Raw genomic sequence first — 9,452 nt, forward strand, 5'->3', positions numbered from 1 at the left:
AAATGGCGCCTCCCACGGAGATTTTCAAGACGGACTTTGAAGTTGAAGCTTCAAGATGAAGTCGGGCCATACTAGATCACATTTATCTTATGCATGCTTTAAGTTATTTATTGCTTTAAATATGTCTTAAATATGCATGAGATCAAAGCTTGATTATGTTGCATGATTAGGGATTTTAGTTCACTTAAAATCTAACCAACATAGTAAGAGCCTTAAGTTCCAAACTTAAAAACTGAGTTAAAAGGTGCCATGCCAAAATAAAACTTACTTGGATATCCTTTACATCGATCTTAGTAATAGTTTTCCGCCATAGCGAGGTGTTACTTGTCGATACTAAAGGGGTAAGGTACACAAATAATTGTGAGTACATGTTAGTTTTGGTGAAACTCAACGATATAAGTAAGGAGTCCTTTTATGTCGTTGCAAAATCGATAGGTTTACCTAATAAGTTCTTAGACGTACCTATCCAAGAATAGTTTCTAGACTATTAGCAAAAGGTTTTTGCTTACCTAAAATTTTTAAGGATTGAGTCGACAAATTGTGCTTAATTCTTCAATGGTTTTAGGATCTTGGAATCATTTTATTCACACCTGCCGGAACACATAACTTGAATAAAATGCTTAATGAACATTGAATTATGCATGTATGCTAGAATTTGAGTTTATTAAGAGAAACTGTGAATGGTTATTTATTTGTTTATTCTTTTCAATTGTATTTTTAATTATGGAAAACAACAATTCATTCAACATTCGATCAATTCTCGAAAAGGAGAAGTCACTAGTGGAAAAACACTCATTTGCGTCGGTCATTTAAGCTCATTTGCGTCGCACATTGGTGCGACGCAACTGGCTGCGACGCAAATGAAAAAAGTCATTTGCGTCGCACTTTTGGGCGACGCAAATAATTGTCATTTGCGTCGCACTTTAGCTAATCTGCGACGCAAATGACTATTTTTTTAAATGTCGAAAAGTCATTTGCGTCGCAGTTTAGCTAAACTGCGACGCAAATGACTTTTCAATATGTTAAAAAAATAGTCATTTGCGTCGCAGATTAGCTAAAGTGCGACGCAAATGACTTTTTAATATGTTAAAAAAAATAGTCATTTGCGTCGCAGATTAGCTAAAGTGCGACGCAAATGACTTTTCAATATGTTAAAAAAAATAGTCATTTGCGTCGCAGATTAGCTAAAGTGCGACACAAACGACTTTAGATTTTGTTAAAAAAATAGGTTCCATTTTACTATAGTAAAATGGTAAACTCATTACTAGATAAGGCTTAAAACATAAGGACAATAACCATTATAAATCTTACAATACGGGAAACAATCATTGTATTTCTAATAATTTATATTAAGTACCCAATACAGACCAAAAGTAAAGATCTCCATGCTGAGCGATTATCTCCCACCCCTGCACCTCCACCAGCAAGTTCAGCTTGGTGCTGCCTCCTAAACTCCTCTCCATGATCTGATCTAAGTGTAGTCTTTGTGGGAACAGCTTCAGCTTCAGCCTCAGCAAAAAAAAAAGCAAACAAGGCAGACATGTGAGAAGAAAAGTCAAGAGAGAGCATTAACGCATAAAGGGAGCGCATATAAGCTGTTCAGACAAAGCAGCCATAAATGCAACGCACTACCCATGCATCTCACAACATTTATTTAACATGCAGAACAAATAATGACATGTACTTAATATAATGCACGGACAGAACAGAATGAACAGAATAGAATGCACAGAACAGCAACAGAACAACACAAAACAGAATAGCAACGAAACAGAACAGAACAGAACAACAACTAAAACGAACAGATCACACCTGCTGCTGTCAATTCTAATTTCTTCCTGGCCAAATTCTAGACATACTTTACCATTTCAGCATTAGGATTGACGACCTCAGTAAGAAGACATGCATAGAATCAAGTCCAAATTACCGGTGAGTGGTTAAATTAATAAATTCAAACAAAGTGGTGAACTCTTAGTAAAACCTTGATAGTTTTGAGAATTGAGAGTAGAATCTCTAATTTCATTGACTTGGCCAACAGTTTCAGATATCACATTAATCCATCCTAATAACATTTCTTCAAGTGGGAAAGAGATGCAAAATAAAAACATCATTCTGAAGGATTCCACAGCAAGAAAAAATAAACTACTACCAGAATTTCCTGAAATCACACCAGTGGCAGGGTTGTGACTCTGCTTTTCCAAATGACTGACAAGCTTCAGAGACAAAGAGCGGCCAGTGCCTTCATATCTGAAACAAATACATCTCAGTGACACATATGTGTATACACTTTATTTAAAAGAGGATAGATAACTCTAAGAATTATCAATTAGTATGTATTTCTATTTCATAATGACCATGAAATAGAAAAGACAGGGTGAGCATGCACATCATACCCATTCACTGTGGAGGATAAGAAAACCAGGTAGGGACCCAACAATGACTTGACAACAGGCAACGGTATAGCAGCTGCCTCGTCAAGAGCTCTGCTTGCGAGACCCTCGCATGGTTTTGAGGTTCAACGTACTGTCACAATTGTTCAGTCTGCACCAGCTACTTTCGTTTCCTCGGTCCTTGAAAGTAATGACAACTTGACAAGTAACCCCAAGGCACCTATCAGTAGATACTACAACAACAAAAAAATTCATGTTATTTAAACAGCCTGACACATGAACATGAATTTTATACAGATTAATATATGTCGTAAACCTGCAATAAGATAAAACTAGTGAAAACACTGCCAGTTCAAGCTAACCAATAGATACACTTCACACGTCATTAAGCAGACAAAGAAACTTCAATAACTTTTTAATATAACTCTCATTGAACTGAGCGCAACTAAAGATCAATCATCCAGACTCAAACAATTCAACGATTAAAGTATTTGTAATCATTTAGTTCATAGGCACGTAGCAGCTCAGTCAATCACTATGTACATAAGAACAAATTAAAGAAACCGGACATCAATTTCATTCCTTTTTAACTTGAAATGTTAGGGGTTTCATATGTACCATCCAGGCCTCACTTACTGTCCCTATAAACTAGGCTAATCAGATTAAGTTAACTAATAGTGTTAGTTTTACGCAGACGTTTAAATGTTTAAAGGGTAAGTTATATCTCCTACCACAGAATCCACAAAGTACAACCTACAAAATCTGACTAAACACACGGTTCAAAGCTGTATGAACGAAAATAAATCAACACAGCTAGACAAAGGGACAAACTCAACTAACACAGGATTAATAAAGTCATGCATAAGCTCAACAAACTGGACAATCAACTACGCGTAAACCAATACTTGGATTCAACATGTTATAGCTTTGGTCAGAACTCAGAAGATTCAATTAATAATCAGCTTAATGCAGGAATATATAGACACAACTTCAATCTTGCCACTCAGTGACAAGGATGAGAAAACATGATATGATTCCATATGCACATATATCATACTTCGTATATGACTACCTGTACATCAAAACTACTATTTAGACACTACATTCAATGAGCAATGAGCAAGAATAGAAGTATAAACCTTCAGGGGCCAAATAAATGCGCAGTCTCATACACAACTTAATTAACAAAGTAGCCAAGTTTACAAAAGGCACCAACAGCTAGTGTAATAATGAACTGTACAAAGCCGAAAAGCTTGCACTTACCCCTGTATGCTGCTTCTTTGCACATCTTAGCCATCTGCAAAATGCAAATACTTACATAAGTTTGTTAACAATAAGAACGTCCCAGGAACGCAAATGACGGTTGTCTAGAATCTCCACATAACATCAGTGATGAAAATATGAAATACTTCATATGTGATTAGGGATTCAAACCCTAATAAGGCACAAAGATAATTGAATTAAAAGCATGTCAAATTTCCAATTCGGGTTTGATATTGAGATACTAGAATCTGTCAAATTTCCCATCCACAAAAATCAAAACACCCTGAAATATGGGTTTTACAGAATCCACCAATATAAGTAGAATTTAAAGCTTCTGCATCAAACTTCTCATGTGATTTCCTATATTCACAGCCATATAATTGCATAACCATTTCATTACCATAAAATTAAGGAATAATTTCAATTACCCTAAAAAACAAGTGTCAAAAATTCCACAATTAGATAACAGCCAAATATTAAGTTTCTAAACACTCTAAATCAATCGCAAAACACTTCAAATACTGACGAACTATATCTAATAATCAGATTCTCGTACTAACTGAAATTAAACTCAAATTAAGCATCTTAATACATAATCTACATAGAGTTCTACGATTATTAACGAATATTGAAGTGAAATTTACTAGTTCTAAATTTCCGAAAATTCAATCAAACAACAAATTAAACCTAAAATTCCCAACCATGAACCCTAAATATATACGAATCACCAAGTAAAGTGGATGGAAATTTTCCCAATTACGCTACCAGCTTCTAAAAAACACAATTTAAACAAGAATTTTATCCAAAACCCTAATATTGAACGAATCTGTACTGTATCTGTTGCTATATAAAATCATACAATTTGATGCCAAAGAAATAAGTTGCAGATCTGACGACTCACCGGAAAACAATCTTAAATCAAACGATAACAAAAAACAAAAACCCTAGGTTCACCAAAATCAACATAAGCAAAACATGATAAACTTCGGAACTAGGGTATGAGAGAGAGAAAGTACCGGAACTGCAAACCATTCATACTGCTTCGATATTTTGCCTTCATCGTCGCGCCGGAACCTAGCGTTTTTCCTCTTGTTATTTTCGCAGAGCTCTTTTCATGGACTTTGTAATTTTCGGTCTCAATTCTAGTGATTGGAATTTTTGAGGAGAGAGAAAGTTGTAGGAGTCTTCAACTGGACGAGGAGGGTGGCGGAGAAAGAGAGTTTTTGACGGTTGAGGTTTCAAGCTTTGAAATGAAGCGGATGAGAGAGAAAGAGAGGTATGGAGAAGGTAGGCGGAACATGTGTAAATGGAAAAATGGAAATGTCAGTGCGTCGCAGATTAATAAATGAGCGACGCAATTGACTGAATATCTTTCTATATGTCAACTACGTCGCTAGTTTATTAATCTACGACGCAAGATTAATTAATATTGCGTCGCAGTTTAATAAATCGACGACGCAATTGACTTAATTTAAAGATAATTCGTAATTTGCGTCGCTCAAAGTTGAACTGCGACGCAAATGATAAAATTTCAGACTAATATTCAACTAATGCGTCGCGTGTTTAAATGTGTGACGCAAATACAGCGACGCAAATGAAGAGTTTTCCACTAGTGAGTTGAGCGGGAAAAACTTCCTTGACTAAGGAACTTGCAAATAGTTCTTATGCAGGAAGAAAAGGAGTATGTCCTGAAAGAGGCGATGCCCGAAGCCGCAGGCAAAGGGGTCACTCAGGCAGCCCTCAATCGTTGGATTGATGCCAACAAGGATGTGAAATGTCTAATGCTCGCCACCATGAGTGCAGATCTACAGAAAACGTTCATCAACTCAGATGCTTTCACAATCATCAGTGAGTTGAAGAACATGTTCCAAGATCTGGCTCGAGTCGAAAGATTCGAGACTCATAGGCAAATTCTTGAGACCAAGCTTAAGAAATGCGAGCCCGTAAGTCCACATGTTCTCAAAATGATTGGACTCATTGAGAATATGAGTCAGTTGGATCAGCAATTCTCTCAGGAAATGGTTGTAGACACCATCCTCCATTCTCTTCATAACGGGTATGATCAGTTCAAACTGAACTACAGTATGAATAGTCTGGACAAAACGCTCACTAAGCTTCACGGTATGCTGAAGACCGCTGAAAAGACGCTCAAAAGTGATAAGCAAGATGTGCTTATGGTGCGTGGGGGCAAGTTCAAGAAATCTGGAAAGAAGAGGAATGCTAAGAAAGGTGGCAACAAGGCCAGCCCAACTAAGCAAACTGGCGCCAAGTCTGAAAAGAGGAAGTTCAGTCAACCCACTTCTAAATCCGAATGCTTCTACTGCAAGAAGAAGGGGCATTGGAAGAGAGATTGCTTGAAGCTAAAGGAAGATCAGAAGAACGGAATAGTCGTTCCATCTTCAGGTATTTTCGTTATAGACTGTATACTTGCTAATTCAACTTCTTGGGTATTAGATATAGGTTGTGGCTCACACTTATGTTCCAATTCACAGGGACTAAGAAGAAGTAGAAAGTTAAGCAAGGGTGAAGTCGACCTACGAGTGGGAAATGGAGCACGGATTGCTGCATTAGCTGTAGGAACTTATTATTTGTCGTTGCCCTCTGGGCTAGTTTTGGAACTGGAAGAGTGTTTCCATGTTCCAAGCCTTACTAAAAAAATCATTTCAGTTTCTTGCTTAGATGCTAAGGGATTTTCCTTTTTAATAAAAGACAATAGTTGTTCGTTTTATTTTAAAGAGATGTTTTATGGATCTGCTAGATTAGTCAATGGACTTTATTTATTAGATCACGACAAACAAGTTTATAACATAAATACCAAAAAGGCTAAAAAGGATGATTCAGATCTCACCTATCTGTGGCATTGTCGATTAGGCCATATTAACTTGAAACGCATGGAAAGACTTCAAAATGAAGGAATTCTAGAACCATTTGACTTAGAGGATTATGGTAAATGCGAATCATGTTTACTTGGCAAAATGACAAAGCAACCTTTCTCTAAAGTTGGAGAAAGAGCAACTGAACTATTGGGTTTAATCCATACAGATGTATGTGGACCAATGAGTACAAATGCTAGGGGTGGTTTCAGCTACTTTATCACTTTCACTGATGACTTCAGTAGATATGGTTATGTCTACCTAATGAAGCATAAGTCTGAATCCTTTGACAAATTCAAGGAATTTCAGAGTGAAGTAGAGAATCAATTAGGCAAGAAGATTAAGGCACTGCGGTCTGATAGAGGCGGTGAATATCTGAGCTATGAATTTGATGACCATCTGAAAGAATGTGGAATTCTATCAGAATTGACTCCTCCTGGAACACCACAATGGAACGGTGTGTCGGAACGGAGGAACAGAACCTTGCTAGACATGGTTAGGTAAATGATGGGTCAGGCCGAACTTCCATTAGAATTTTGGGGACATGCACTAAATACAGCCGCACTCACTATAAATAGAGCTCCGTCTAAAGCTGTCGAAAAGACTCCATATGAGTTATGGTTTGGAAAGCCTCCAAAAGTGTATTTTCTTAAGATTTGGGGATGTGAAGTATACGTCAAACGATTAATTTCAGACAAACTTCATCCGAAATCTGACAAATGTATCCTTGTGGGCTACCCAAAGGAAACAAAGGGGTATTACTTCTACAATACATCTGAGAACAAGGTGTTTGTTGCTCGAGATGGTGTCTTTTTGGAGAAGAATCACATTTCCAAAATGACAAGTGGGAGAAAAGTAGACCTATAAGAAATTCGAGTCGAACAACAAACTCTAGAGAATGCTCAAGATGACATTCAGGATGAAACTCAGAGATTTTTAGAAGCATCTGGTGAGAATCATGGTCAACCTAGAGATGTAACCCCGCGTAGATCGCAGAGATATAGATCTCAACCGGAAAGGTACTTAGGTATTTTGACGAACGAGAGCTATGACGTTCTATTACTTGAAAGTGATGAACCTGCGACTTACAAACAAGCTATGACGAGCCCTAGCTCCAAGCAATGGCAAGAAGCCATGTAATCTGAATTAGACTCCATGTCAGAAATCCAAGTTTGGGATTTGGTCGATTTGCCAGATGGCTACCAAGCCATTGGAAGCAAATGGGTTTTCAAACTGAAAAAGGACAAGGATGGGAAACTTGAAGTTTTCAAAGCTAGATTGGTTGCAAAAGGTTACAGGCAAGTCCACGGTGTGGATTACGATGAAACCTCTTCACCAGTTGCAATGCTAAAGTCTATTCGGATAATGTTAGCAATCGCTGCATATTACGATTACGAAATATGGCAGATGGATGTCAAAATCGCTTTCTTAAATAGCGTTTTAACAGAAACTGTGTTTATGACACAGCCTGAAGGTTTTGAGGATCCAAAGAATGCTAAAAAGGTATGCAAGCTAAAGAAATCAATCTACGGATTGAAGCAGGCATCCAGGAGCTGGAATATACGTTTTGATGAAGCAGTCAGTGACTTTGGTTTCATCAAGAACGCAGACGAATCTTGTGTATACAAGAAGGTCAGTGGGAGCAAAATTTCTTTCCTAGTATTATATGTCGACGACATATTACTTATCGGAAATGACATTCCTATGTTGAACTCTGTCAAGATTTGGCTTGGGAAATGTTTTTCGATGAAGGATCTAGGAGAAGCACAGTACATATTGGGCATCAAGATTTACAGAGATAGATCTAAAAATATTATTGGACTTAGTCAAAGCACTTATATCAATAAGGTGCTTGATAGGTTCAAGATGGCAGACTCCAAGCGAGGCTACCTACCCATGTCTCATGGAATAACTCTAAGCAAGACTCAGTGCCCAAAAACACTTGATGAGCGTAGACGAATGAATGGGATTCCATATGCATCAATGATTGGTTCAATTATGTATGCTATGATATGTACACGCCCGGATGTTGCGTACGCACTCAGTGCTACGAGCAGATACCAGTCAGACCCAGGAGAGGCACATTGGATTGCTGCCAAGAATATTCTGAAGTACCTGAAAAGGCACAAAGATGACTTCCTGGTCTATGGTGGAGATGGTGAATTAATTGTTAAAGGCTATACGGACGCAAGTTTCCAAACCGACAAAGATGATTTCAGATCACAGTCTGGGTTTGTCTTCTGCCTCAACGGAGGTGCAGTAAGCTGGAAAAGTGCTAAGCAAAGCACCATTGCGGATTCTACAACTGAAGCGGAGTACATTGCTGGACATGAAGCAGCAAAGGAAGCTATATGGCTAAGGAAGTTCATAGGTGAACTTGGGCTCCATTAAAGGACCAATAGCCCTGTATTACGATAATAACGGAGCTATTGCACAGGCAAAGGAGCCTAGACACCACCAAAGAGTCAAGCATGTACTTCGTAGATTTCACCTTCTACGAGAGTTCGTTGAAAGAAAAGAAGTCGAGATAAGCAAGATTGGAACTGATGACAACATATCAGATCCATTGACTAAACCTCTGCCGCAGGCGAAGCACAACTCGCACACTGCAGCTATGGGAATCAAGCATATTGGAGAATGGCTTTGATGTTCTTATTTAATGTTTTAAAGTTTTAGAGTTTAAATCTTTGTAAAACATTATTGGTTAATCATTCACAATAAATGAATAGAATTCATTTTTCCATTTAATTTGTGGTTTATTAAATGATGAGTCCCTTCAATTTGACGATATATTCAAGATAGACTGTCAGGACCAGTCCTGTGACTAAGAAATGTCTATCAACTGAACTTGAATGTCAAAGGTTGAGAATGGACCCTGGTCGGAGTTTTCTATAAAATTGGACGCATAGAAAACGTTAGACGACTA

General features: G+C 37.7%; 1 long non-coding RNA gene across 3 annotated transcripts; it reads right to left on the bottom strand.

The window, feature by feature from the left end:
- Positions 1 to 1,269: 1,269 nt before the first annotated feature.
- Positions 1,270 to 4,997, bottom strand: LOC110777909 (uncharacterized). 3 transcript variants are annotated; one of them, XR_008919108.1, is made up of 5 exons: positions 4,683 to 4,997; positions 3,654 to 3,687; positions 2,394 to 2,623; positions 2,150 to 2,247; positions 1,270 to 1,509 (listed from the first exon to the last, which is right to left on the bottom strand). It is a non-coding gene; the product is annotated as an uncharacterized lncRNA (long non-coding RNA). The 3 variants fall into 3 exon arrangements; XR_008919109.1 differs by having other exon boundaries at positions 1,270 to 1,502; positions 4,683 to 4,996; XR_008919107.1 differs by having other exon boundaries at positions 1,270 to 2,247.
- Positions 4,998 to 9,452: the final 4,455 nt, after the last annotated feature.

This window comes from Spinacia oleracea, chromosome 4 (assembly GCF_020520425.1).
Source record: "Spinacia oleracea cultivar Varoflay chromosome 4, BTI_SOV_V1, whole genome shotgun sequence".
In the NCBI taxonomy this organism is placed as follows: Eukaryota; Viridiplantae; Streptophyta; class Magnoliopsida; order Caryophyllales; family Amaranthaceae; genus Spinacia; species Spinacia oleracea.